General features: G+C 42.3%; 1 long non-coding RNA gene across 2 annotated transcripts; it reads right to left on the bottom strand.

The window, feature by feature from the left end:
* Positions 1-17,752: 17,752 nt before the first annotated feature.
* On the bottom strand, positions 17,753-23,333 carry LOC105727409 (uncharacterized). Of its 2 annotated transcripts, none has more exons than XR_001109766.2 (3): positions 23,126-23,333; positions 22,232-22,333; positions 17,753-18,275 (listed from the first exon to the last, which is right to left on the bottom strand). It is a non-coding gene; the product is annotated as an uncharacterized LOC105727409 (long non-coding RNA). The 2 variants fall into 2 exon arrangements; XR_001109765.2 differs by lacking the exon at positions 17,753-18,275 and adding an exon at positions 20,658-20,857.
* Between the last annotated feature and the right edge of the window lie 3,628 nt (positions 23,334-26,961).

Genomic DNA, 26,961 nt, shown 5'->3' on the forward strand with positions numbered 1-26,961 from the left:
TGTAAAAGAGTGACCTTTGATCCTAACTCTACCTTACACTTCACGGCCAGCTTTTCCGGAGAGTTTCATCTTAACTTCCAAGAAACTCTTTTCCCAGCACTTTGGGAAGCCGAGGTGAGCAGATCACCTGAGACAGAAGTTTGAGAGCAGCCTGGCCAACATGGTGAAACCGATCTCTACTAAAAATACTAAAAAAACAAAAAGGAAAAAAAGAAATTGCTGGGCATGGTGGCTCATGCCTGTAATCCCAGCACTTTAGGAGGCTGAGGCGGGTGGATCACCTGAAGTCAGGAGTTTGAGACCAGCCTCGTCAGCATGGCGAAACCCCATCTCTACTAAAACACACACACACACACACACACACACACACACACACACACACAAATTAGCCAGGTGTGGTGGCGGGCACCTGTAATCCCAGCTACTTAGGAGGCCAAGGCAGGAGAATCATTTGAACTCGGGAGGCAAAGGTTGCAGTGAGCTGAGATCACACCACTGCACTCCAGCCTGGGCAACAGAAGGAGACTCCATCTTAAAAAATAATAGTAATAAAAGGAAACTTCCTTTTCCTTCATTCCTTCATGAAACGTAGCCAGGCACTGTGCTAGTCTCTGGGAAGACAGGTGTGAACAATACAGACACCTGTAGTTTTCCTGTTTGCAATCTGGCTTTAAGATGCTACAGGCATCGAAGCCAACAGGTTTGTAAATGGCAAGCCACAAGAATTTTGCAAAAGGTCCCAGAAAGTGAGGCAGCCACTGAGGTCATGACTGTGGGGCATCCCCACAGCGCGACCAAAATGTGAGGCCACAGCTGCTAGGTGCGGCCACAGGAGGAAGCAAAAATATCATCTCCTTCCTGTCAGGAGGCCCAAGAGGGCGCAGCTGCTGCAGCTCAGCATGTCCAGCCTGCGTCCTGCTCCTTCTCACCCTGGCTAGGATGGTGCCTCCCCGGCGGTGCAGCCAGTGGGCTGGGTGGGAGCCGATGTCCCCACACCCACCTCCCAGAAACGTCAGGGCTAGAATTGGCCCTGCTTTTCACCCAGGTGTGGCCACCAACTACTTGACCTTTAGACATAAATATTTTCTTTTAACTTCTGGAGGCTGCTTCACAAACATTTTCTTTTTATCTCCCTCCTCTTCTTCCTTGCTACCTCTTCTCAAAAGGGGCAGCCTCTGGAAAACAAAAGAGAAAACTAGAGAGAGGGGGATCGAAGGACTGTCAAACTCTCCCCTCGCGCGAAATGTTTAGGTTTTCATGGTCCTTATTAACCCTATCCATAGTTCCACTAATGAAACCGCCTTCAATTTCCAGTGATAATAGCTAATTTTAGGCCTGGCGTGGTGGCTCATGCCTGTAATTTCAGAAATTTGTGAGGCCAAGTGGGTGGATCACCTGAAGTCACAAGTTCGAGACCATCCTGGCCAACATAGTCAAACCCCGTCTTTACTGAAAATACCAAAAATGAGCCAGACATGGTGGTGCGTGCCTGTAATCCCAGCTACTTGGGAGGCTGAGGCGAGAGAATCACTTGAACCTGGGAGGTGGAGGCTGCAGTGAGTCAAGATGGTGCCATTGCACTCCAGCCTGGGTGACAGAATGAGACTCCACCTAAAAATACTACCACTACTACTAGTAATAGCTAACTTTAACCAAAGACCTCGTGTCAGCCTGCATTAGCTCACACAGTCCTTCCGATAGTTATGCAATGTGGGGACTGTGATGATCTCTAATTACTGATGAGAAGCTGCGGCTTGGAGGGAGGACTGCCATCTGTCTAGGAGGGAGGACTGCCATCTGTCTAGCATTAATGGTTAAATAGCAAGAAAATGGTGAAGCCAGGCAGATCAGACTTTAAGAGTATATGTGCATTTATCAACTTTCATTTTCCTTCAGCTGTGTATAGAACCCATCACAAAGGAAACAGATTTCATGCGGGCCACATGCATATTTTTTCTATAACATTTTGGAATAATTAAGCACCATCAATTAAAAAGTCGCATATCTCTCTGGGTTCTTTGGTGATATTTACTGCGTGGAAGTAGACATCTATGTTCTCTGTCCATAACTGATCAGCTCAAAACCTTGGTTAATTATTGTGCCCTGAGTTAACTTATTCATTATCTCTGCTCCCCTCCCCTCCGCTCCCCTCCCCTCTCCTCTCCTCTCATTTCCCTCTCTCCTCTTTTCTCTTCTTTTCTTTTGAGATGGAGTCTCACTCTGTCACTGAGGTTGGAATACAGTGGCGCAATCTCGGCTCACTGCAACCTCTGTCTCCCAGGTTCAAGCGATTCTTCTCCCTAAGCCTCCCGAGTAGCTGGGAATATACACACCCGCCTCCATGTCAGACTAATTTTTGTATTTTTAGTAGAGATGGGGTTTCACCATATTGGCCAGGCTGGTCTCGAACTCCTGACTTCATGATCCTCCCAGCTTGGCCTCCTAAAGTGCTGGGATTACAGGCATGAGCCATACTAATTATTTATTTTTGAAAGATGATAGGCTTGAAAATATGTCTAGGGAAAAATCATTTGTGTGTGGATATATTTTCTTAGCCTTCTATGTAGATTCTCACTGCATCTCACAGGGTCAAATTATTCAACCATGGCTGGGGCAGTAGGTCAGGCTGGTCTCGAACTCCTGACCTCAGGTGATCCGCCTGCTTTGGCCTCCCAAAATGCTGGGATTACAGGCTTTAGCTACCGCACCTGGCTGATATGCCTGTGTCCTATTTGTGTGTGCATGAGTATGTGTGTATGAAGTATCCAAATATTTGTGTGCCTGTTAGGTTTTTTTAAAAAAGACTTTATTTCTTAGAGCAGTTTTAGGTTCATAGCAAAATTGAGCAGAAGCACACAGAGTTCTCACATAACTCCTCCACCCACACACACACAGCCTCACTGTCAACATCTGACACCAGCGGTACATTTGTTACAATGACTGAACCCACATTGACACTTCATTATCACCCAAAGTTTCTATGAATTCACTCTTGATGTTGTACATTCTATGGGTTTGGACAAATGTATCCACCACTGGACACATGTATCCACCATTACAGTATCATACAGAGTAGTTTCACTGTTCTAAAGATCCTCATTCCTTCCTCCTCTCCCTAACCTCTGGAAGCCACTTGCTATTGTCTCCACAGTTTTTCCAGAATGGCGTACATTTGTGGGGTTGTGTTTGTTTGTTATGTTTTGTTTGTTTTTGAAACAGAGTCTCACTCTATCACTCAGGCTGGAGTGCAGTGGTGGGATCTCAGCTCACTGCCACCTCCGCCTCCAGGGTTCAAGTGATTCTTCTGCCTCAGCCTCCCGAGTAGCTGGGAATACAGGTGCATGCTGCCATGCCCAGCTAATTTTTATATTTTTATAGAGATGGGGTTTTGTTATGTTGGCCAGGCTGGTCTCAAACTCCTGGCCTCAAGTGATGTTCCCGCCTCGGCCTCCCAAAGTGCTGGGATTACAGGCAGTATGTAGCCTTTTCAGATTGGCTACTTTCACTCAGCGATGTGCACTTACATTTCCTCCAGGTCTTTTCATGGTTTGCTAGACATTTTTTTAAAATGCTGAATAATATTCCATTGTCTGGATATACTACAGCTTGTTTATCCATTCACCTCCCTATGGACATCTTGGTTACTTCCATGTTTTGGCAATTATAAATAAAGCTGCTATAAACATTCATGTGCAGATTTTTGTAGAGACATAAGTTTTCAACTCTTTGGGTAAATACCAAGGAGTACAATTCCTGGATCATATGGTAAGATTCTGTTTAGCTTTGTAAGAAGCTGCCAAACTGTCTTCTAAAGTGCCTGGACCATTTTGCGTTTTCGCCAACAATGAATGAGCGTTCCTACTGCTGTACATCCCCACTGGCATTTGGTAGTGTTGTTGTTCTGAATCTTGGCCGTTCTGATAAGTGTGTCATGGTATTTCATTGTTGTATACTTGGCATTGCCCAGATGGCATAAGATGTGGAGCATCTTTTCACGGTTTATCTATGATCTGTATGTCTGCTTTGGTGAAGGGTCTGTTAAGGTCTTTGGTCCATTTAAAAACTTCACTGGTTGTCTTCTTGTTGAGTTTTAGGAGTTCTTTGTATATTTTACATAATAGTTCTTTATCAGTTGTGTCATTTGCAAATATTTTCTGTCAATCTGTCGCTTATCTTCTCATTCTTTTGTTGTCTTTGATGGAGCCCCTGGAGTTTTTTTTTTTTTTTTTTGAGACGGAGTTTCACTCTTGTTACCTAGGCTGGAGTGCAATGGCACGATCTCGGCTCACCGCAACCTCCGCCTCCTGGGTTCAGGCAATTCTCCTGCCTCAGCCTCCTGAGTAGCTGGGATTACAGGCACGCGCCACCATGCCCAGCTAATTTTTTGTATTTTTAGTAGAGACAGGGTTTCACCATATTGACCAGGATGGTCTTGATCTCTTGACCTCGTGATCCACCCACATCGGCCTCCCAAAGTGCTGGGATTACAGGCGTGAGCCACTGCTCCTGGCCCTGGAGTTTTTAACTCTCCGACTTGTCCACGCTGAGCTTCCAGCCATGAATCCATTACACTTCAGGTGTGCCCACCCGGATACCGGTGCCCATGGAGCTTTCTGCTGGTAAGTTGTGATTCTGGATATTTGTCTGCTGGGCTCTCCAATTTGCAGAGTAATGGTTTGCCCCATGATCTCCCTTCTCATAGGAATCTAAAAGAACTGTTTGTTATTTAGTTTGTTTAGGCTTCTCCTTGTTAGGATGAAGTGGTAACTTCCAAGCTTCCTGTTTGCTGGACTGGAAATTGGAAGTCTGCCTGCAAGTTTTAAGAACCAAAAAAGTGATGAACTGAAAATACCAGGTAAAGGGATTTCTTTTCTTTTCTTTTTCTTTTTGACATTTGGTCATTTGGTTGAATTCTAAATGTAAAATTTGGGCTTTTGGTAGAAGTTTTAAAGATGCCCGAAAGAGGATAGTTTTGACTGATATGCTTGTTGGCCACGCGTGGGAAAATGGTGTTAGTGAAAAGCATGTGAGTCCCGGTGCTAGCAGAAAGTGGTATGAATTGTTCTTCTGTCAATACCCAGCTTTGGGCCCCCAGGCAAGTCACTTCACTACTCTGAGCTTCCCTTTTTAAATCTTGGAACTAGATATTGAGCCAGTAACCGGAAGTTGTGGTGAGGATTAGAGGAAATTTGTATATAGAGCATTACAGAAGGTATATTCCCAGTTACTGCGCACGTGATAAAGAAACATCACAGAACATTACAGAAGTACAATATTTTCTTTCCTTAAGTATGTAAAGAAACTGATGGCGTATTTACTTATTTCTACAAGGATAAAAGAAACTATTTGCTGGGCGTGGTGGTTCATGCCTGTAATCCCAGCACTTTGGGAGGCTGAGGCGGGGGGAATCACCTGAGATCAGGAGTTCGGGACTAGCCTGACCAACATGGGGAAACCCCGTCTCTACTAAAATACAAAAATTAGCCGGGTGTGGTGGTAGGCGCCTGTAATCCCAGCTACTCAGGAGGCTGAGGCAGGAGAATCACTTGAACCCGGGAGGTGGAGGTTGCAGTGAGCTGAGATCCTGCCACTGCACTCCAGCCTGGGCAACAAGAACAAAACTGTGTCTCAAAAAAAAAAAAAAAAGAAAAAGAAAAAGGCCTATATAATACTCAGCAACAGGGCCATTCTATTGTGTTTGGGAGAGTAAACTTATTTCAAGCACAAAGATTCTTCCTTCCTCTTTTAAAATCTCTATTTTCTGTGCTCCTCCCCACTTTGAGGGAAGTGATACACTAACGTTCAGTGATAGCTTATTGTCATGGTTAGCCAGTCTGTCTTGAATTTGCAGCCTGAGCTGACCAGTGCTCATCCTCTTGTGACCCTGGGTGAATTAATGGATTTCTGAACCTCCATTTTCTCCTGTGCGAAATAGCAGCTGCTGCAAAAAATGAAGTATGACGCAGCACTTTGGGAGGCTGAGGCGGGCAGATCACGGTCAGGAGCTCGAGACCAGTCTGACCAACATGGAGAAACCTTGTCTCTACTAAAAATACAAAATTAGCTGGGCGTGGTGGCCCATGCCTGTAATCCCAGCTACTCGGGAGGCTGAGGCAGGAGACTCGCTTGAACCCACGTGGCGGAGGTTGTGGTGAGCTGAGATTGCGCCATTGCACTCCAGCCTGGGCAACAAGAGTGAAACTCCACCTCAGAAAAAAAAAAAAAGACAGGCTTTTTCCTGGGGGACATGAGACTCCTCTGATGCATGACTTTGGCTTTGTCAAAACTTTCTCAGAACTGCACCACCCTCTCAGACTTTCCCTACCAACCCATCCTTTCTTCCCTTCTTCCTCTGCGGGGGTTAGGCCAGCACGGTGGTAATGGTAAAACTGCTTCCCCTTCTCCCTCCACTTGTTTCTCCTAGGAAGTGTCATGCATGCTTTCTCCCCAGCAAACCTGCTTTGCAGTCTGATAGTCTGCACCTCAAAGGAACCAAACAAATTCAGAAGATCCCCTGCCATAGGAGTCACGGTCTCAAATGCCGTGCCTAGCAGGTAATGAACATGAGTAAACAGGGTCAGGTGAGGACCCAGGTGAAATGAAAATTCCATGCCCTATTTTATGAGGACAGCTTCTACCTAGTTCTAACAGACTGTTATCAGATGAAATGTGAGCCCACGGTTGACTGTCACTAGATTTTTAAAGAGAAAGACTACAAAAATTTTACAATTTCTAGTTCAACTCTGTCATTTGTCAGAAGAAGATATCGAAGCAGGGAAAGGAAGTGCTTTTCTAAGATCATCTGAAGAGAAGGCATAAAGTGTGCCTGGAATCCAAAGGCGCCCCCTCTGGATCCGCCTCTTTCCTTTCTTCCTCTCTATTCCTGATTGATTGACTATCTGGGTTTGTATTTGCTGTGTCACAGGTTTTCGAAACATTTAGCATCTTATAACAAGAAGTATTTATTGTCTCATAGTTTCTGTGGATCAGAATCTGAGCCCTGCTTGGTTGAACCCGTGGTTCAGGGCCTCATATGAAGCGACATTCAAGATGTCAGCCTAGGCTGGCATTTCATCTAAAGACTCTACATGGGAAGAAGCTGTGTCCAGGCTCATGCGGTTATTGGTAGGATTCAGCTCCCTGAGGGCCGTTAGATTGAGGACCTCAGATCTTTTCTCACTGTTGGTCAGAGGCCGCTCTCCATTCCTTGCCACATGGGGTGTTCCAGCATGGCAACTTGCTTCATCAAAGTGTGCAAGCTGAGAAGGCCATAGAGAGAATCTGCTAGCAAGATGAAAGTCACAATCTTTTGCAACCCAATCCTGGAAGTGACATCCCACCCCCTTTGCTGTATCCTATTCTATTTGTTAGGAAGTCACTAGGTCCAGCCCACACTCAAGGGCCAGCACTATAGGGACATGGGGTCCAGGGTGGGGACCACAGGAGCCGGGCTAGAATTCTGCCTACACAAGGACTTTTTTTTTTTTTTTTGAAAATGGAAAATCTTTAATTGTGCTTGATCTTTCTCTTCTAAACCAGGAAACTGCTTTTTAGGGTAGAGGTCAGGGGTCTATTAAGACAGAAACAAGTGCTGGTATAACTGCAGAGAGAGATGGAGAAGGGAGATCAGTGAAAGCAAGAAGGAAAAAAAAATAGCAGGGGATTGTGTGAGGGGCGCAAAAGGAAGCTCCAAGCCAGGACAGAGAAACCCTCTGTTCTCCTTTTCAGGTGACATTACTGTCTTTTCCTTTCCGTTTTCTTTTTCTTTGTCTTTTTTTTTGGAGATGGAGTTTTACTCTGCCACCTAGGCTGGGGAGTGCAGTGGCATGATCTCAGCTCACTGCAACCTCTGCCTCCCAGGTTCAAGCAATTCTCCTATCTCAACCTTCCGAGTACCTGGGATTACAGGCGCACACCACCATGCCCAGCTAATTTTTGTATTTTTAGTAGAGACAGAGTTTTGCCATGTTGACCAGCCTTGTCTCAAACTCCTGACCTCAGGTGATCTACCTACCTTGGCCTTCCCAAGCCCTGGGATTACAGGCATGAGCCATCGCACTTGGCCTGTGTTCTCTTACATTCTGTCCTTGTCACAGGTGTGAAAAACCGACAGATTGTTCCTTAGCAAAGTTCAGAACATGGCTTTTGCAGAGATTATTTGCTCTTTGATTAGAATGTGTTTCTTCTTCTGCTACTGAAAGTGTATGTAGTTGTCCAGGGAGAATACCCAGATCAAAACAAAGAAAACTGATTCCTTTGCTCATAGGAAGTTGTAACTGCCCAATGGGTTCTCCTTGCCCATTGTCTAGACAGAGCTGATCTATCAAAACAGGGGACTCGCAATATAGAAATAGTTTAATTTGCTCGGAGTTGGCCGTACAGGAGACCGGAGTTTTGTTATAACTCAAATCAATCTCCCCAAAAACTCAGTGATTGGAGATTTTTTTTTTTTTTTTTTTTTTTTGTGAGACAAAGTCTAGTTCTGTTGCCAGGCTGGAGTGCAGTGGTGCGATCTTGGCTCACAGCAACCTCCGCCTCCCTGGTTCAAGCAATTCTCCTGCCTCAGCCTTCCAAGTAGCTGGGACTGCAGGTGCGTGCCTCAATGCCCAACTAATTTTTTGTGTTTTTAGTAGAGATGGGTTTTCACCATGTTGGCCAGGATGGTCTCAATGTCTTGACCTTGTGATCTGCCCACCTTGGCCTCCCAAAGTGCTGGGATTACAGCCTGGGATTGGGGTTTTTAAGGATAATTTGGTGGGTAGGGGGCCAGTGAGTCAAGAGTGCTGATTGGTCAGGCTGGAGATGAAATCATAGGGAGTCAAAGGGGTTCTTTTGTGCTGAGTCAGTTTCTGAGTAGGAGCCATAAGACCAGGTGAGCCAGTTCATCAATCTGGGTGGTGCTAACTCATTAATTGAGTACAGGGTCTGCAAAATATCTCAAGCACTGATTTTTGGTTTTACAATAGCAATGTTATCCCCAGGAGCAATCTGGGGAGGTTCAGAGTCTTGCACCCTCCAGCCACATGACTTCTAAACCATAATTTCTAATTTTGTGGCTAATTTCTTAGCCCTGCAAAGGCTGTGTAGTCCCCAGTCAGGAAGAGGGTTTGTATTAGGAAAGGGCTGTTACAGTCCTTCTTTCAAAGTTAAACTATTGACTAAGTTCCTCCCAAAGTTAGTTTGGCCTACACCAAGGACGGCTTGGAGGTCAGAAGCAAGATGGAGTCAGGTAGGTCAGATCTCTTTCACTGACATAGTTTTCTCAGTTGTAATTTTTGCAAAGGTGGTTTTGAAGTGTGGAAAAATATTAAATGGATAACTGTTAATATTTTTAAAGGGTTGGACAGCCTTGTCCCATTGAATGCTCGGAATAACCCTGTGAGATTGCTATTAGTATTGTCCCCATTATACAGAGGAAGAAATTGAGGCTCAGGGCGGTTATGAAACTTGCCTAAGTGAGGTCACAGCTAGGTGGTGCTGGAGCAGGAACGAATTCATATTTGTTTTACTCCAATAACTGTCACCAGAGCATTACCCAAACTTTATTCACTCATGTGTAAACTGTCATAGCTAATATCACTTATTCTACTGTCACATATTTGTATCATATATGGGAACATTTTACCACTCTCTCCCCATAACATGCAGTGGTCCAGGCTCTGAACTACTGAAGTGAACTGAGTTCAATTCTGATTCCACCGCAAGCTGGACCATCCTGGGAAAGCTACTTAACCTCTCTGAGCTGCAGTTTTCCCATCTCTCAAGTGGGGCGCATGGGCTCAATTTGCTGGCTAATAGAGAGACTAAGTAATATAAGAGAAATAAATTACCAGGGACACTGTAGGTGCTCCATAAATACTTTGTTGGAAGGACACTCAAGAAGTAGAATTTATCTCTATTTAATGAGCTCTTCTAAAAGACAGGGCCATAGTTACCATGTTTCCAACAACATCATCAATATTGATGAGTTTCCTTGCTTCCCAGGACTTCCCAGAAATGTCCAATTAAGTACTTGTTAAAATTGGAATGAAAATTTAATAGCCTATAGTTTGAGATAACATCAAAAAGCCTTGTTACTCTATTTGGATCATATCAAGGAAACTAGATAAATATGTTTGCTGTAGTTTTTGTGTGTGTGTGTGTGTGTGTGTGTGTGTGTTTTCTGCTTACTTGTGGAAACCGTAATGACAATATTATACTGTGACTGAGAGTGTAGATTTGGGGGTCAATAAGACCAGGTTTTAATTTCTGATCACTCAATTCATTGACTTTGTGGTATTGATTATCTAATAGTTCTCTGCCTCAATTTCATTAGATAAGTTGGGAATACTTCAGCTGTAAGTAGTAACCACCAAAACAAAAAGCCAACAGAGACAGAAACAAAGAGGTTACAATTTTTCCTCACTTAAAAGGGTGCAGAGGTAGCAGTCACTGTGCTTCAATAGCTCCAGAATGTCCATGCTTTGTGGTTCCCCGAGCGTTTTCTTAAGGTAGCAGGACTCCTAACCCAGTTCACTTTTATGGCAGGGAAAAGACAAACAAGTAGAACCATGGACATCTTATCATTTGCAAGACAACAAACCTGCTCAGAAACTTCCCAGAAATCTTCTGTTCCGGCTTCCCTGGCCTGAAATGTGCCATAAGGCCAAGTCGCAAGGGGGCCTGGGAAGGGCTCCAGAGTGGAAGTGGCTGAGGAATGGGGAAGTGCCGTGAGGATGAACGGAGATAACACATATAAAGGGCTTGGCACTGCGCTGGACTGTAACAAGCACTTCATTCATACTCATAATGATTGGCATTTTCATAATCAGGGGATGTTTGAACTGGAACAGGGGAACTGAGGCCCGATTCCAGTGTTTTACAGGGAGTGAGTGTTAGATGCAGGGCAGAAACTTGAGTTTCTGCCAAACTAGATGCTCCATGAGGGGAGGGTTTATGTCTTTCTTGTCGATTAGCCCAGCTCAGTGCCTAAAAGTAGATAAACATAAGGTGCTGCTCAATAAATATTTGATAAATGAATTCATACGTAATGAAAATTTGATATATTTCCTTAAAAATTTTTTTTATTTCCATAGGTTTTTTTGGGTAACAGGTGGTATTTGGTTACATGAGTAAGTTCTTTAGTGGTGGTTTGTGAGATTTGGTGCACTCGTCACCTGAGCAGTATACACTGAACCCAATTTGTAGTCTTTTATCCCTCACCCCCTTCCCCTTGAGTCTCCAAAATCCATTATGTCATTCTTATGCCTTTGCATCCTCATAGCTTAGCTCCCACTTAACGAGTGAGAACATAAAATGTTTGGTTTTTCATTCCTGAGTTACTTCACTTCGAATAATAGTCTCCAATCCCATCCAGGTTGCTGCAAATGCTATTAATTCATTCCTTTTATGACTGAATAGTATTTCATCATATATATATATATACACACCACAGTTTCTTTATCCACTCATTTGTTAATGGGCATTTGGGTTGGTTCCACATTTTTGCAATTGCAAATTGTGCGGCTATAAACACGCGTGTGCAAGTATCTTTTTAGTATAATGACTTCTTTTCCTCGGAGTAGATACCCAGTAGTGGGATTGCTGGATCAAGTGGTAGGATAATTTGGTGCATTTCTTAAAGATTTTATTGTTTGCCATTCTCAAAAGCTATTTATTGATTGTCTATTTAATAAACTTCAGAATATAAGAGTCATAAAGCTGGAACTTTGTCAGTATATTAATTATCTGTTGCTGTGTAACAAATTATCCCTAAATTTACCCACTTAAAATATGAACTTTTAAAAATTATTTTTTCTCTTTATTAAAATGAATGTCTCAAGGGCCAGCTAGAAAAATAATGAACATTTCTTATCTCACTGTTTCTGAGGTCAGCAATCCTACAGCAGTTTAGATGGATGATTCTGGCTCAGGGCCTCTCGTGAATAGTTAAGATGCAGTCAAGATGTTGGTCTGGGCTAGAGGCACCTAAAGGCTTGCCTGGAGTTGGACAACATGCTTCTGAGCAGGCTCACGCATGTGGCTGTTGGTTGGAGGCCTCGGTTCCTCACCATGCAGACCTTTCTATAGGGTGGCTTGAGTTCTCATGACACAGCAGCTGGCTTCCTGAGAAGAACAGCGAGGAGCAAACTCCAGTGCCTTTTATGATTAGTCTTGGAAATCATCCAGTGCTGCCCACACAACCTTCTATTCCTTAGAAACAAGTCCCTGGACCCAGCCTACACTCCAGGGGAAGGGAAATAACTTCTGCCTTTTGGAGACAGGAGTGCCAGAGAATTTGTGGACATATTTTAAAACCACCTCCATCTTTTTTGTGCAATGATTTCTAGCATCTAAATATGCTTGGCTCATATAGTAGGTGCTTTAACAGAAGTAATTCCTATTTATAGGTCTTGAACCTTATACAACCGGGGGCTTCCTGAAAGAAAAAGAACACAAAACTACTTAGGATAAGTTAATGTTTATTTAGAATGAAATAAGATAGTACAACAAATTGTAAAAATTTTAAAGTTGAAAAATATCACTAATATCATAAAATCCCCCCAAATAGCAGCTTTTAAAAATTAACTAACTGCTTTTTTTTTTTTTTAACAGAGTCTTGCTCTGTTGCCCAGGCTGGAGTGCAGTGGCTCCATCTCGGCTCACTGTAACCTCCGCCTCCTGGATTCAAGCGATTCTCCTGCCTCAGCCTCCCGAGTAGCTGGGATTACAGGCGCTCGCTATGATACTTTTGTCCTATGTGTTTTAGCTACATACTCTTTAATTACCTTTTAACAATACTGGATTATTGTTTTATAGAGAGAGACTATGAAAAAGAGGATTTAGTCTTTTCTCCATCATGATGGACCAGAATTTTAAATTTAATTTAATTTAACTCTACAGACAGGGTCTCACTCTGTTGCCCAGGCTGGAAGGCCATGAAGCGATCATGTGCTAACTGCATCGTCAAACTCCTGGGCTCAGGTGACCTTTCTGCCTCAGCGTCTAGAGTAGCTGGGACCACCAGTATCAGCCACCACACCTGACCAATTTATTTATTTTTTCTTTTTGTAGAGACAAGGTCTTGCTATATTTCCCATGCTGGTCCTGAACTCCTGGCCTCAAGTGGTCCTCCTGCCTCAGCCTCCCAAAGTGTTGGAATTGCAGGTGTGAGCCACTGTGCCTGGCATGATTGATTAAAAAAAAAAAATTTTTTTTTAAATTATTATTGTCAGTTTTGAAAAGTTTATTTTGGCTTTACCACTTATTACTGGTCAGGTGTTGTAAAATTTTAGGATTATTGTGTTAAATTTGAGAAAACATATTTCTTTCTTACATGATCTCTAAGATTTCAGGGCAATCCAAGTTTTTTGGGCAACAGTTAATCTTAAATGCTCTTTGAAGGATGACACTCATTCACCAGTCCTGTTGTTTCTGTCTTCTTTGTAAAGATGGAGCATGTGTTTTATATTATCTTTATCAATTTAAATACATCTTGTCAAGTCAACAAGAAGTTTACTTCACTTTCCTGGGTGATTCTATCATTTACTCCTCTTTAATAATAGGATGATTAGATAACCCAATAGTTTATTCATTACTTTTATTCAAAATTCTATCTTGTTCTTAATGGTGTGACCTATGTTCTGTTTCAACAGAGAATTCACTGAGAGTTGAAAGTCAAGGTGCTTCAAATATCATGAGAGGGGCTGGGCAAGTGGTTCACGCCTGTAGTCCCAGCACTTTGGGAAGCTGAGGCGGACAGATCAGCTGAGATCAGAAGTTGGAGATCAGCCTGGGCAACATGGTGAAACCCCATCTCTACTAAAAATACAAAAATTAGCCGGGTGTGGTGGCACACACCTATAACCTCAGCTATTTGAGAAGCCAAGGCTGAGAGTTGCTTAAACCCTGGAGAAGGAGGTTGCAGTGAGCTGAGATCATGCCACTGTACTCCAGCATGGGGGACAGAGTGAGACTTCGTCTCAAAAAAAAAAAACCAAAACATCATCAGAGGCCACCAGATTTGTTGGAAATGCACTAACTGTGACCATCCTGTGTGTTCTCACACACATGCTTGCTGTTTGTGGAACTGCAACACTGGAAGGTGAATTTCGGGGTCTGCATATACAGTTTTATTGGAACACAGCTACGCTCATTCTGTGTGGAAGGTTTTGTGTGCTAATGTCAGAGTTCAGTAATTGCAACCGAGGCTACAGGGCCTATAAAACCTAAAGAATTTGCTATTTGGCTCTCTACAAAAAATTTGCTGACCACCTACCCTCCTATGACAATAAGTCAAAGACATACACACCGCCTCAGCCTCACTGAAGCAATGGCCAATTTTCAGTCCTGAGTACATACCAACCTGTAGGCTGTCTCAAAACTCACCTCCCTGCTATTCTTCTGCCTGGAACATTCTTCTCTCTCCTAGCCATTTTTCCGTCTGATCCTGTTTATTCTTCAGACAATGTCACCTAATGGGAAAATACTTCTCTGAACACCGGTCTAAAACAGGTCCTCCCAGTTATTTATTTATTTTTTGAGACAGAATCTATTGCCTCGGCTGGAGTGCAGTGGCATGATCTTGGCTCACCACAACCTCCACCTCTCAGGTTCCAGTGATTCTCTTGCCTCAGCCTCCTGAGTAGCTGGGATTACAGGCACCCATTGTCATGCTGGGATAATTTTTGTATTTTTGGTAGTGATGGGGTTTTACCATGTTGGCCAGGCTGGTCTTGAACTCCTAACCTCAAGTGATCCACCAGCCTTGGCCTCCTAAAGTGCTGGTATTATAGGCGTGAGCCACTGCGCCCGACCCTCCCTGTTACTCTTCACGATAGTTTCCTGCTCTTTTCCATGAGAGTCCTGCCCATGGTTTGTAATAATTGAGTCTTCTTGTTTAAAGTTGTCCTCTTTACTCTGTAAACTCCCTGTCAATAGAAACTACGCATGTCTTATCACGATAGGTTAAAAAATGTGGGCTTTGAAGTCAGATGGCCTGGATTTGAATCCCGGCTCTGTTACTTATAAGTCATGGAAGCTTGGGTAAGTCACTTCACCTCTCGGCTTCTCAGTTTTCTCATCTGTAAAATGGGTGCAATCATAGTAACTACTGCATTAAGTTCTGAAGGTTAAATGAGTTGAGGCAGACAAATCAGTAAGAACAATACTTGCTCATCATAAGCACTTGATAAGAGTTATTAATACTCAAAACTTTATCTTCAAGGTCTTGTACAAAAGAGCTGAATGAGTATCCCTTTAACAAGTGCAACATTTTTTCTGAATGAAGCATTTGTGGAATGAAGGCTTTATCTAGATGAATAAATAAATATCTCGCACCTTTCTTCTCTTTAATCATATGCTGCTGTACTGAAACGTTATGAGCCTCTAATTTCATTTAGCACATGAAAGACAATGATTAACCTTGATTTACAAAACTAAGTTGAATCAGTAATGCAAGAGTTTGAATTTTTTTAAAAATTAAATTCTGCCTCCACTCCCCCAGGATAGTATTAGTATGCCATGGCCAGAGTAAAACCTATAAATGTCACGAGGCCTACATTAATGCCACAGTAATGCAAAAAATCACTCCAAGACTCAGTGGCTTAAAATGGTAATTATTTATTCTCACATAAACATTTGCAAGTTAGCTGGCGTTTGGATGACCTAGAGTAGGGGGTCTGGGCTGGACTTCAAGTTACCGGCTGCGTCCAAGTTTGCTCCAGTTGGCTTCCATCTTCCTGGGACACAGGCATGTGCATTTCAAGGCGATGTCGGAAGTGCAGGAGAGCCAGGCCCACCGTGCAAATCCACAGTGGCTTTGCTGGCATCATGCTTGCCAACATCTTACTGGCCAACAGTCACATGGCCAAGTCCAACATCCTTAAGTCAGGGAAGGATATTCCTCCAAAGTGGGGAGGAGTAAAAAATTCCTGAACACAAATCCGAAGTATCTCAAGACCTGTACCCAAATAAAAATTAAAACGAACATGTAAAAGTATGTTTTCTTTTTTTTTTTTTCTTTTTCTTTTTTTTATTTTTGAGACGGAGTTTCGCTCTTGTTACCCAGGCTGGAGTGCAATGGCGTGTTCTCGGCTCACCGCAACCTCCGCCTCCTGGTTTCAGGCAATTCTCCTGCCTCAGCCTCCTGAGTAGCTGGGATTACAGGCACGCGCCACCGTGCCCAGCTAATTTTTTGTATTTTTGGTAGAGACGGGGTTTCACCATGTTGACCGGGATGGTCTCGATCTCTTGACCTCGTGATCCACCCGCCTCGGCCTCCCAAAGTGCTGGGATTACAGGCGTGAGCCACCGCGCCCGGCCCTGTTTTCTTTTTTTTTTGAGACGGAGTTTCGCTCTTGTTGCCCAGGCTGGAGTGCAATGGCGCGATCTCGGCTCACCACAACCTCCCCGTCCTGGGTTGAAGCGATTCTCCTGCCTCAGCCTCCTGAGTAGCTGGGATAGAGGCGCCTGCCACCACACCCGGCTAAATTTTGTATTTTCAGTAGAGACGGGGTTTCACCGTTTTGGCAGGGCTTGTCTCGAACTCCTGACCTCATGATCCACCCGCCTCAGCCTCCCAAAGTGCTGGGATTACGGGTATGAGCCACTGCGCCCGGCAACAAAAGTATGTCTTTCAAAGGGAGAAAAAAATCTGTATGTTGAAATTTAAATGAACTTTCCTGAATTTTCTTGTTGTGTCATTTGGCCAGTAGGGCAGGAGTACCGTGTTCTCTCTGCTTTTCTGGTGCTTGAAGCATATGCTTCGTCTGCATAATGGGCAAATCAGAGCTGTTTCTGTTACTATCCTAGCACCCCCCACGCAGCAGATATTTGATAAGGCTGGTGGAAGACAATTGTTGAATTCTATAAATATATGGCAATTGCATCAGTACATGCTATATTTGTTTTACAGAAATTTAGCGTCACTGTAGGTATTGTGTGTTTCTACACCAAAGCTTCAAAAACAGTTCTGGGGTGTGGAGGTGCACCCAGCTTCTACTACCAAGACACACACTCTGTGGCACTCCAGGTAAGTCACTGCCCCTGGGTTTTCTGTTTGTTTCTCTGTCTCTTGCAATATAAATGAAATCACTTTCTCAGCCTGATCATCGCTTGAGGGAAAAGCATGCCTGGAAAATAATCAACAGAGAGGAGAATGTAGACAAGCAAATAAATGAATATAAAATAAAATGTGAATTAAAGCTGGCTTTCAGAACCTACCATTATCTTTTCATCCACTGTTTATTCAGTAATTACACAGTCAATTACAACTTGCATAAAGCATTTGATATACCTATTAGTCTACAAATATCTACAGTATATTCGTATTTATGGATAAAGAGGGAGGGGAAAATCACGACTGAGGAGAAGTATTCTGACAAAAATAACTTTAGATGCTGTAAGGTTGAGCTTCTAGCAATGCCGGTTTTTCCTGACCCAGGAGAACTCACATAGTGTTATGAATTTTAATAATCACAACAATTTTTTTATCAAGAACCTAACAGGAGCCACACACTGGATTAAATGAGAACTATCTCTGTATCTATACCCATATTATTTCTAACCCATATGACACAACCACCATATATCCCATATGACACAACCACCATATATCCCATTTTACAGAGGAGAACACAGAAACTCAGCAAACAGTTTGAGCCTGTATTTGAACTGATGCGTTTCATGAGAGAATAGGGCTGTGTTGAAGTCTGGCTACCCACCTGTGTACAGAGAGGGCTGATGGAGGACAAACAACGCAGGCATATTGATATCCAAGGGGCTGTCGCATCTTTTTATTTTTTGTACCAGGATTAATGTAATAGAACACTTAGCATGGGAAGCCACCCAGGGCCGCTCCTACATACACTTTGTTATGTATCCCCTTCTGTTTTCCTTCAGTCATTTAACATAGAGCTTCTTTCACTAGAGGACGAGAATAGGTGTGGTGAGAATGTCTCCTGGGTTAGCAGGTGCCTCTTGTGTTTGAAAATGTTCGTTCTCAGAACCATCGGTGAAACCCAGAGATGAAATCTTACAAGTTAATGATAAAGCTTCAAGTAGCCACCACCATGGGAAGGACTTAATTATATGTGATGTTTAAAGCAGTGTCTGTAGATTACAGATATGGTGTCTCCTTTCTGTCTGGCGCATGCCTTACACCGGCAACTTTATTGAATCATGACTGTTAGCTTTCCTTGGCTGGGTATTAGGGTCCTGGAAGCTTCTATTCAGGTTTAGCTATTATCCACGCAAAGATCGGTATTGCTCTCTTGTTTGTATTTTAGCCTGGAGATCTGTGAAAGAAGGAAAAACAATTAGGTAACTGTGTAATGCCAAAGGAGCAATTTGGTTTGAAAAATCTCAGAACACAGCGTTTTTTTTTTTTTTTTTTTTTTTTTTTTTAATTTCTAGGGCATTTCTGCTTTTTTGAAAACAAAATATGTTTAGGAGAATCTTTGTTTTTACAGATACAAAATAAAACGAGGGTTTCTGCCTTTCCAGTTAAAGAGCAATCTTAAAAGGCATCCAAGAAAAGTTGGCTCTGTTTTCTGAATTGCTAGTTGGGAGAACAAAAGCAGCAAGGGAAAGTTTGACTTGACTTCCTCTACAATTTGTTTATATCATCGGAGCAGAGAGAATCTCCGGGCTGGGCTCTCCACTTCCTGAATGAAGAGAGAGAGAAAAAAAAATGCCCGTGTGTCAAATTCATTGAGATGTGCAAAGTGATCAGCAAAAATCCTGATCGACTAGAGCCCAAATGGCAAAGGAAGAATGTTCCTCAATTCAGCTGTTATCTGGCAAGAGAGCTGCAGAGTCCTGATGCCGATTGTCACCAAATACCTCCTCCTCCGCCACAGAAAGGACGGGCGGTGAGGGTGCAGCCTCTGCTGGCCTGTTGCTATGGAGTCGGGCTAATCCAAGAACATGTTTCAGTCAATCTAATCCAAAGACAGAAGTGCTAGCAATGGAATAGCACTGAAATTATAAATATTTACTTGAAAATAATGCTCAAGCCAGACTTAACTGAAATGATAAGGTTCTGTTTACTCCTCTTGCTAGTAGCCAGCTGAAACAACCAAACCAGTTAAGCAACATTTTTTTTTTTTTTGGTCAGGTATGTACTGAATCACTGGCAGCAAACTTCTGGGATTTTAGGAGAGAGGTTCTCTCTCTCTCTGCTCTGGGCAGAATGCCTGTTTTTGTTTTGTTTAAGGGAAAAAACAACAACAGCAGAACTTAAGGTTGGCCGAGCTTATTAGATTATTGATTATCACTGTTAGTTTCCTGATGCTTCTATTGCTGGGGGTGGTAAGGGAGATGAGGACAATAATTTAAATGATAAAACACCCAGGCTTCTCTCTTCTTCATGAAATCTCCCCTGTGAGGTTTTCCAGCTTGCCTTCCCATAACTTGATTCTGCTGAGGTCTGATAATATTGAAATTGGCTGGTGAAAAGGGTTAAAAATACAGCTTAGCAGTGAATGCATTCGGCTTTAGCACCCTTACCAGAGGCTGTGATTTCACTGGCCTTGGAATACCAGAGGGAATTACAAAACATTTAGATAGAGAGAAGAGATAGTGTGCAGATAGAGTGGGGACAGAATCGAGTGATAAAGAGAACCAGGCTAAGGGTGGCTACTTTACTCTGAAGGGTTGGTCGTTCTTGCTGAAGTCCGTTTCTTGGTGAATTACGGTGGCAGCTCAGAGCTGGGGTAAGAGGAGAAAATGCCATCCAATAAGGGTGGAGGCAGTCTGAAAGATGAATAATATAACATGCAGTGATTTCAAACTTCACGCTTTCTTACTGAAAGTTTTTCTTCCAGTTTGGAAGGCAAGTTTCAATGGAATTCTCTTGTCTAATCCCTGCTTCCTGCCAGGCTGCGCTGTTGGTGTTTTCAAGAAGAAACCTGGGCCATGATTTGAATGCTTCAAACACTCAGTGCTCAATTAGCTCTCTTTTGAATCCTCTCTGACGGTTGGTTAAATATGGGTCGAAAGTGCTTTTTTAAAGTGGAACTGATCTTGGGGCAAAGTACCTTAATCTTCTGAGTGTTAAGACGCTGAAATATAATGTTTTAACAGAACAATTACTAGAAGACAGGGAAATTGCATTATCCTAGGCTCATCTGTCCAATTCTATTTCATAGACATGAACATTTCAAAGTACAAAGGGCTATTTACAAAAAGGACACTTGGCTATTCTTTATAAAGGTTCCTCTTGTACTTTTATGGAATGTTTACAAGGTTAGTAAGTATGCTTTTTTAAAAAAAATCACTATATTTTAAATGGCCCAACGACTGCTCCCATGTTGATTTGAGAATCATTGAAGCTGCCTGAATGGAGCGGGGATATCCTTTGTTTCCCATTGATTTGGAAACAAAAGACTCAGAGGAAAAAAAAGTTTAGTTTGCTTCTGAATGCCATATGCAGATGAACATTCTGCTGATTACACCAAGGATCTGAAAACTTTTTCAAGTCTTAGAACAGAAAGGTTACTCTTGCAGTCCTGCTGCATGCCTGAACCTGCCTTCCGTCTTTCATTTCTCCCATTGTGCCCCTGGACTACCATGGGGCTACTTATGTCACACACCCAAGTTTTCAGAAAAAATAAAGAGCAATCAATAGAAGAGAATCACCATCAATTGAGGCAAAAATTGTCTGCTGTTTATTACTCCGGAAATACCCCATGGACATCATCAGTAAACAAGGTCCTCCACTCAGTTCTGCCCCTTGTCATTTGTCCCAATTTCTCCATATCCAAGATTCTCATCCTTGGTGCTAATGATATTTTGGACTGCAGCATTCCTTATTGTTGGCGGCTGGCCCAGGCATTGTAGGATGCTCACCAGCATCTGGTGACAGTGGCTGTTTCCTCTATAGTCATGAAAATAAAAAATGTGAAAATTGAGAGCTGGGCAGAGTGGGTGCACCTGTAGCCCCAGCTACTCAGACGGCTGAGGCAGGAGATTCCTTTCAGCCCAGGAGTTCTAGTCAAGCCTGGGTAATGTAGGAAGATCCTGTCTCTCTCTTAAAAAAAAAAAAAATATATATATACACACACACACACACACACACACACACACACATATATAAAACATATATTTATATAAATATATATTTAGATACAAATATAATTTTCATATACATAGAATACAGTATATATCATATATATTATATATCCTATATGATATAGATAATACATACTATATCTTATACTATATATTATATAGTATTTTATACATGTTTTAATATGTAGTATTATAGTATATATACATTTTATATATATATATATATTTTTTTTTTTTTTTTTTTTTTTTTTGAGACAGAGTTTCGCTCTTGTTACCCAGGCTGGAGTGCAATGGCGCGATCTCGGCTCACCGCAACCTCCGCCTCCTGGGTTCAGGCAATTCTCCTGCCTCAGCCTCCTGAGTAGCTGGGATTACAGGCACGCGCCACCATGCCCAGCTAAGTTTTGTATTTTTAGTAGAGACAGGGTTTCACCATGTTGACCAGGATGGTCTCGATCTCTTGACGTCGTGATCCACCCGCCTCGGCCTCCCAAAGTGCTGGGATTATAGGCGTGAGCCACTGCGCCCGGCCTATATTATATACTATATATTATATAACATGTATAACATACACTATATACTATACATTATATAGTATGTTACTACATATAAATACGCAGCCTGGGCAATATGGCAAAACCCCATCCCTACAAAAAAATTAGCTGGGGGTGGTGGTGAGTGCCTGTGGCCTCAGCTACTCAGGAGGCTGAGGCGGGAGGATCACCTGAACCTGGGGAGGTCGAGGCTGCAGTGAGCCATGACTGCACTCCAGCCTGGGCAACAGAGTGAGAGCTTGTTTCAAAAAACAACAACAACAAATATATATATGTAAAGTGTCAACGTTGCCAATGTCTCCAAGAAGGGGAGGTGGGGGGATCGCTTCTGGTTGGGAAATACTACCTTACAGCCATCTGCCCACAGACTCCTGCTTGAGGAGAGAAGAGGTTAGTTTAGTGCTTAGCCAGTTATAATGAAAACAACTGGTTACAAAATAGTTATTTCAGTCAGAATTCATAGAGTTAGAACTGAAAATAGACAAAAGGAAAGGGAAAGAAAATTCGTCGGGGGTCGCGGAAATCACTGAACAGCCAGCCCCTGATTTTCAGGTGAGGGCCCCCGCGGGAACTGAACCGAGGCTGGGCTTTTGTGTTTGCTTTTCAGAGTGTGTGGTTTTACTCACCTACCACAGTGCTCCTCCTACTGGCAGGCACCTTAGAGTAGGCGGAGAACAACGTGTCTCACTGTCCTTTCTTGTTTGTCTCTGAGTATTTTTCCTTACGACCTTGAAGTAACATTTATTTACATAATTTGCAAGGAATGAAAACAGGCATGTACTGCAATAGTTTACAAAGTATATTTTATGAGGTTTTGTGAGGATAATAGATTAAAAATTATTGTAGTGACTGTAAATAAATATGGCTATAAAAAGTTAAATTCTTTTTGACATGTAAGATACATCTTTGTTCCTTTAGTAGGTATAGTTTACATCAACTATTTTCTTATATATCTGAAAAAAAGAAGCAGTGCCCAGAACCACATATTCCAAGTCCTACAACAATAAAGGTATTAATAGTCATGAGTGTTTCATTTTTACTTTTTAAAAAATAAGTTCTGAATTACAAGCTGTCTTGAGCTATAGTACAGGCGAACAGAACAGCATCACAGACAGTCCTGAGCTCAGCACTCTGCTTTACTGGTTTTGAGCTCTCCTGTTTGAGGCTCTTTCCAGGTCCTGCTGGCCAGGAACTTCCTTTGCAGGGCTCACGCTTCCCTTCCTTCATGCAAGACTCTGCTGAGATGGCGTCTCTTCAGACAGGTCTCCTGACTGTTCTATTTGTAGTGAATGCAACTCCAAAAGGTATTCTGTATAATAAACAAAAAGCACCCTCTACCTCCCTGGTCACTCTTCATAGCACTTACTGTATATTTGTTTTATTTATTTATTGTCTAGCTTATCCAACTAGAATCCAGGCTGTGACTTGCTGAGGGCTTTGTTTTATCTACCAATACCCAGAAGGATGTCTGCTATGCTGTAGGCACTGAGAAAATATCTATTGAATAAAAGTAGTATTACCTGGGCAAGAGTAGGCTAGTAACAGTTTGGTGTAGGCTGATGAATTCTTACACTCTTGTAAATGACCTTTGTCTTTTTAAGTATAATAATGTTATGTTTAATGTTTAAATGGCTTAACATGACAAATTATATTTCAAACAGTTAATCATTTATCCATCTTAAGTAACAGGTCTTGTTTGCAGTAGAGAAAAGTTTAAGAAGAAAAATTAAAAAAATGGCCTTTCAGCCTACTGATCAGAGAAGCCCAGTGACACTTAACCAAATAAACAAATAACAAAAACATGAGTTTAGGCCGTGGCTGTGCACGCCTGTAATCCCAGGACTTTGGGAGGCCGAGGCAGGCGGATCATTCAGAGCTCCAGACCAGCCTGGCCAACATGGTGAAACCCTGTCTCTACTGAAAATACAAAAATTTGCCAGGTGTGGGCAACACATGCCTATAATCCCAGCTACTCAGGAAGCTGAGGCAGGTGAACTGCTTGAACCTGGGAGGCAGAGGTTGCAGTGAGCTGAGATCAAGTCACTGCGCTCCAGCCTGGGTGACAGAGTGAGACTCTGTCTAAAAAAAAAAAAAAAAAATTTTAGAGTTAGAAACTTAAAATTTTACAGAAAGGTACAGAATAAAAAGTGGAAGATGTTTCCCTATGTGCTTTTCTAGTTCCTTTCATAAAAATGAAGCCTCTGTAACTAATTTCTCATGAGTTGTTCCAGAAAAAATTTTCTATGCCTATAGGCATAAATATATCAACAAAATACAGAGTCTCTTAAACTGCTTTAAAGATTCACACGCACATTCCAGAAGTTTCTGTTATAATCCTTGCACAATTTACACTCAGATATTTATTTGCACGACCCTACTGTGAACATTGCCTCCACCTGACTGTCTTCCTGTCCCCTATACCTCCCTAGTGCCTGGCAGGCAGCAAGTAATGACATATTTGTTGAGTGAATAATCAAACTAGTACGCCCTCATTTAGCAGAAGGCACTATGCGTTTATTAATGCACCCTGACAAACAGAATTCTTATGCCACTAGGAAAGTTCCTCAAGATTCATATTCAATGAATATTGATAGTTTTTTTTTAAAAAAATTGATTTTGTTCTAGGTGCTTTCACATGAATTGGACCCTCAGGCTAATCTCCTGAAGTGGTTATTTTAATTCCTGTTCTTCAGATGAGAAAATGGAGACTCACAGAGTTAAAGCCAAATTATATAATAAGATTTTGATACTAGGAAAAGGTTCTAGGCCTCTGTGCCCTACTTGTGTTTCTAAGTCTCTTCCTTTCCACTAGTTTCAAAAGTAAGAATGCTGCGAATGCTTAAGCTTAGCTCTGAATACCACATATTTATGTACAGTCTGTCATGCCACAAAAGTTCATTTCAAATCTCTCTAGCCCAGCAGATAAAGCAAAGAGCTAAAGACTCCCAACTAAACCCCTAAGAAACAAATAAATAAAAAACACCTGCAACACAAAAGAAATCTCTTGATAGTGTAAAAACTAAGCAATGTGGCTTCTGAACAGCTAAGAATCAAAACACAGGAAGTAAGCTGTTAATGGCACAATGAAATGAATAATAACTATTTCGGGGGTAAAACAGAATTTGCTCTCTGCTATTTACTGGTCCATTTTCAAAGTGGGGAGAGTGGGTTTGGGTCAAGATGTTTCTCCAGTGGCCCTCTTTCCAAGAAGAAATAGCCAATACACGACTTAGTAAAAAAATTTAAAACACTGAATTGCACACTTAAAATGGATGAATATTATGACATGTAAATCATATCTCAAACAAATTGTTAAAAAGAAAAAGAAAAGAAAGGAAGGAAGGAAGTAAAAAAGAAAGAAAAAGAGAAAGCAAGCAAGTAAGCGAGCCAAATTTAATGCGGTTTTACTTTGCCTGCCAGTAGTCAGCCAGTACAGATTTTGGTCTCACGTGTGTGTGTGTGTGTGTGTGTGTGTTTCAAAAATGTGGTCTGTGATGTGTGTGTGTGTGTGTGTGTGTGTATGTGTGTTTCAAAAATGTGGTCTGTGATCCAGAGCATACCAGGATGTGGGAGACTCACAGGTTACTGTTTAATATTATATAGAAAACATGTGTGCAGAGCCAAGAAGGGGAAAACAGTTCTCTAATTAAAAGACTGCAGGACCAGGGCCTCCTAGAAGTAAAAATAGATGAAAAAGGTGAACCTTTTGTTCTGTGAGTGTTGCCACAACGTCACTTACTAGGGTGAAACTGCAGTGTGTAAGACTCACCTCCCACTTGTAGCTGGCCCATTGATTCCGCTGACTCGGAATAGCAGCCTTGTTCCATCTGCTGGAGTCAGAGGTTTATGGAGACATAAAGTGAGGGGGATTATTTCCAAAAAAAATAATCACAGAAACAAGGAGACAGAGGGAGGAAGAGATAGAGAGAGAGAGAGAGAGAGAGAGAGAGAGAGAGATATTGAGAGAGAAAGGAGAAATGAATTTGCAGAGTAGAATGACGTTGGCTGTGTTTGCATCAAAACATTAAAATGAACACTGCAAAAACTAGAAACTATGATTCCTTAAGAAAAGCGGTCTGTTGGGATTGGACCAGAAAAAAGAATCTCAAAAGGGAAGGGGTGGGCAGGAGGGAACTTGCTTCTGAGAGGAGTAGGGTTTGCAGTTATACCTGTTGCTGTTGTGACTGTGAGGCAAGAAAAAGTAGGTGGGATGTGAAGCTCCCTCCCTGCCGGTCGAGGGGCTAGGGGAGACCCCACACACACTTTGCATTAGCGCCTCACCATGGGAAGGAGGGTAAGGACAAACAAGCACCCCCTCCAGGCCAAACAACAAAACAAAACCCTCTTATTCAATCTAAAAGGAAAAAACACACACACACACAAAACAAAAAACATATGGTATTTCCCACTCTCCCCACCCCCGACCTTTTTTTTTTTTTTTTTTTAATAGACAGGTTTTCACTTTTGCCCAGTTAAGAGTGCAGTGATGCAATCCTAGCTCACTGCAGCCTCAACATCCCCGGCTCAACCAATTCTCCCCCTTTAGCTTCCCGAGTAGCCAAAACTACAGACATGCACCAGCATGGTTGGATAATTTTTAAATTTTTTTTGTAGAGACAAGGTTTCACTAAGTTGCCCAGGCTGGTCTCAAACTACTGGCTCCAAGGGCTCCTCCCACAGCACTGGGATTACTGGCATGAGCCACAGAGGCCAGCCAACTGAGGTAATTTTTTGAAAAATTCTGGGCAAATGCCCTCACTCACCTCGGATCTTAGGTTTAAAAATGCCAGTAAACTTTGTTTATTGCTTAAGACTCGGGAAGTAGTTACTCTTGGTGGGGACATGATACAAGGGGGTGCAGAGGAACTCTCAATGGGTTCCCCTTTGGGAAGATCCATCAAGCTGGATACTCCTGATGTTGCACTATTCTGCATTTATGCAATATTCTACTTTTTTCTTTTACAATTTATACAAATATTGTTTATTTTAATGAAGCTGGTGCAGACAATGTCCACTTAAAACCCAGTATCTCAGGCCAAAAAGTACAAGTAAAATAAAAAAGAGCAGCATTCTGTTGTATTCATTTCTGCATGTATAGCTTTATTAATTGCTAACGAAAAATAGAACTTTTCTGGGATCTTCTGACTAGATTTAAAAAAAAAAAAATCTTCAAATGCTTTTTCTTCAGGGACGTGATGCTCCTTTTCTTTTGGTCCAGACCCTCAAATTTTACAAGTAGCTTCAAGTTGTTAAGGAAAGGTCATTTTTCCACATCTCAGTTCTCTAAAAAAAACTTCCATCTCCCACCAAAAGTCACAGTTCAGGAGTGAAGCAACTCCGTGCTTGAACATCAGGG

This window comes from Aotus nancymaae, unplaced genomic scaffold (genome assembly GCF_030222135.1).
Source record: "Aotus nancymaae isolate 86718 unplaced genomic scaffold, 86718_ANA_hifiasm-v0.15.2.pri h1tg000029l, whole genome shotgun sequence".
Lineage (NCBI taxonomy): Eukaryota > Metazoa > Chordata > Mammalia > Primates > Aotidae > Aotus > Aotus nancymaae.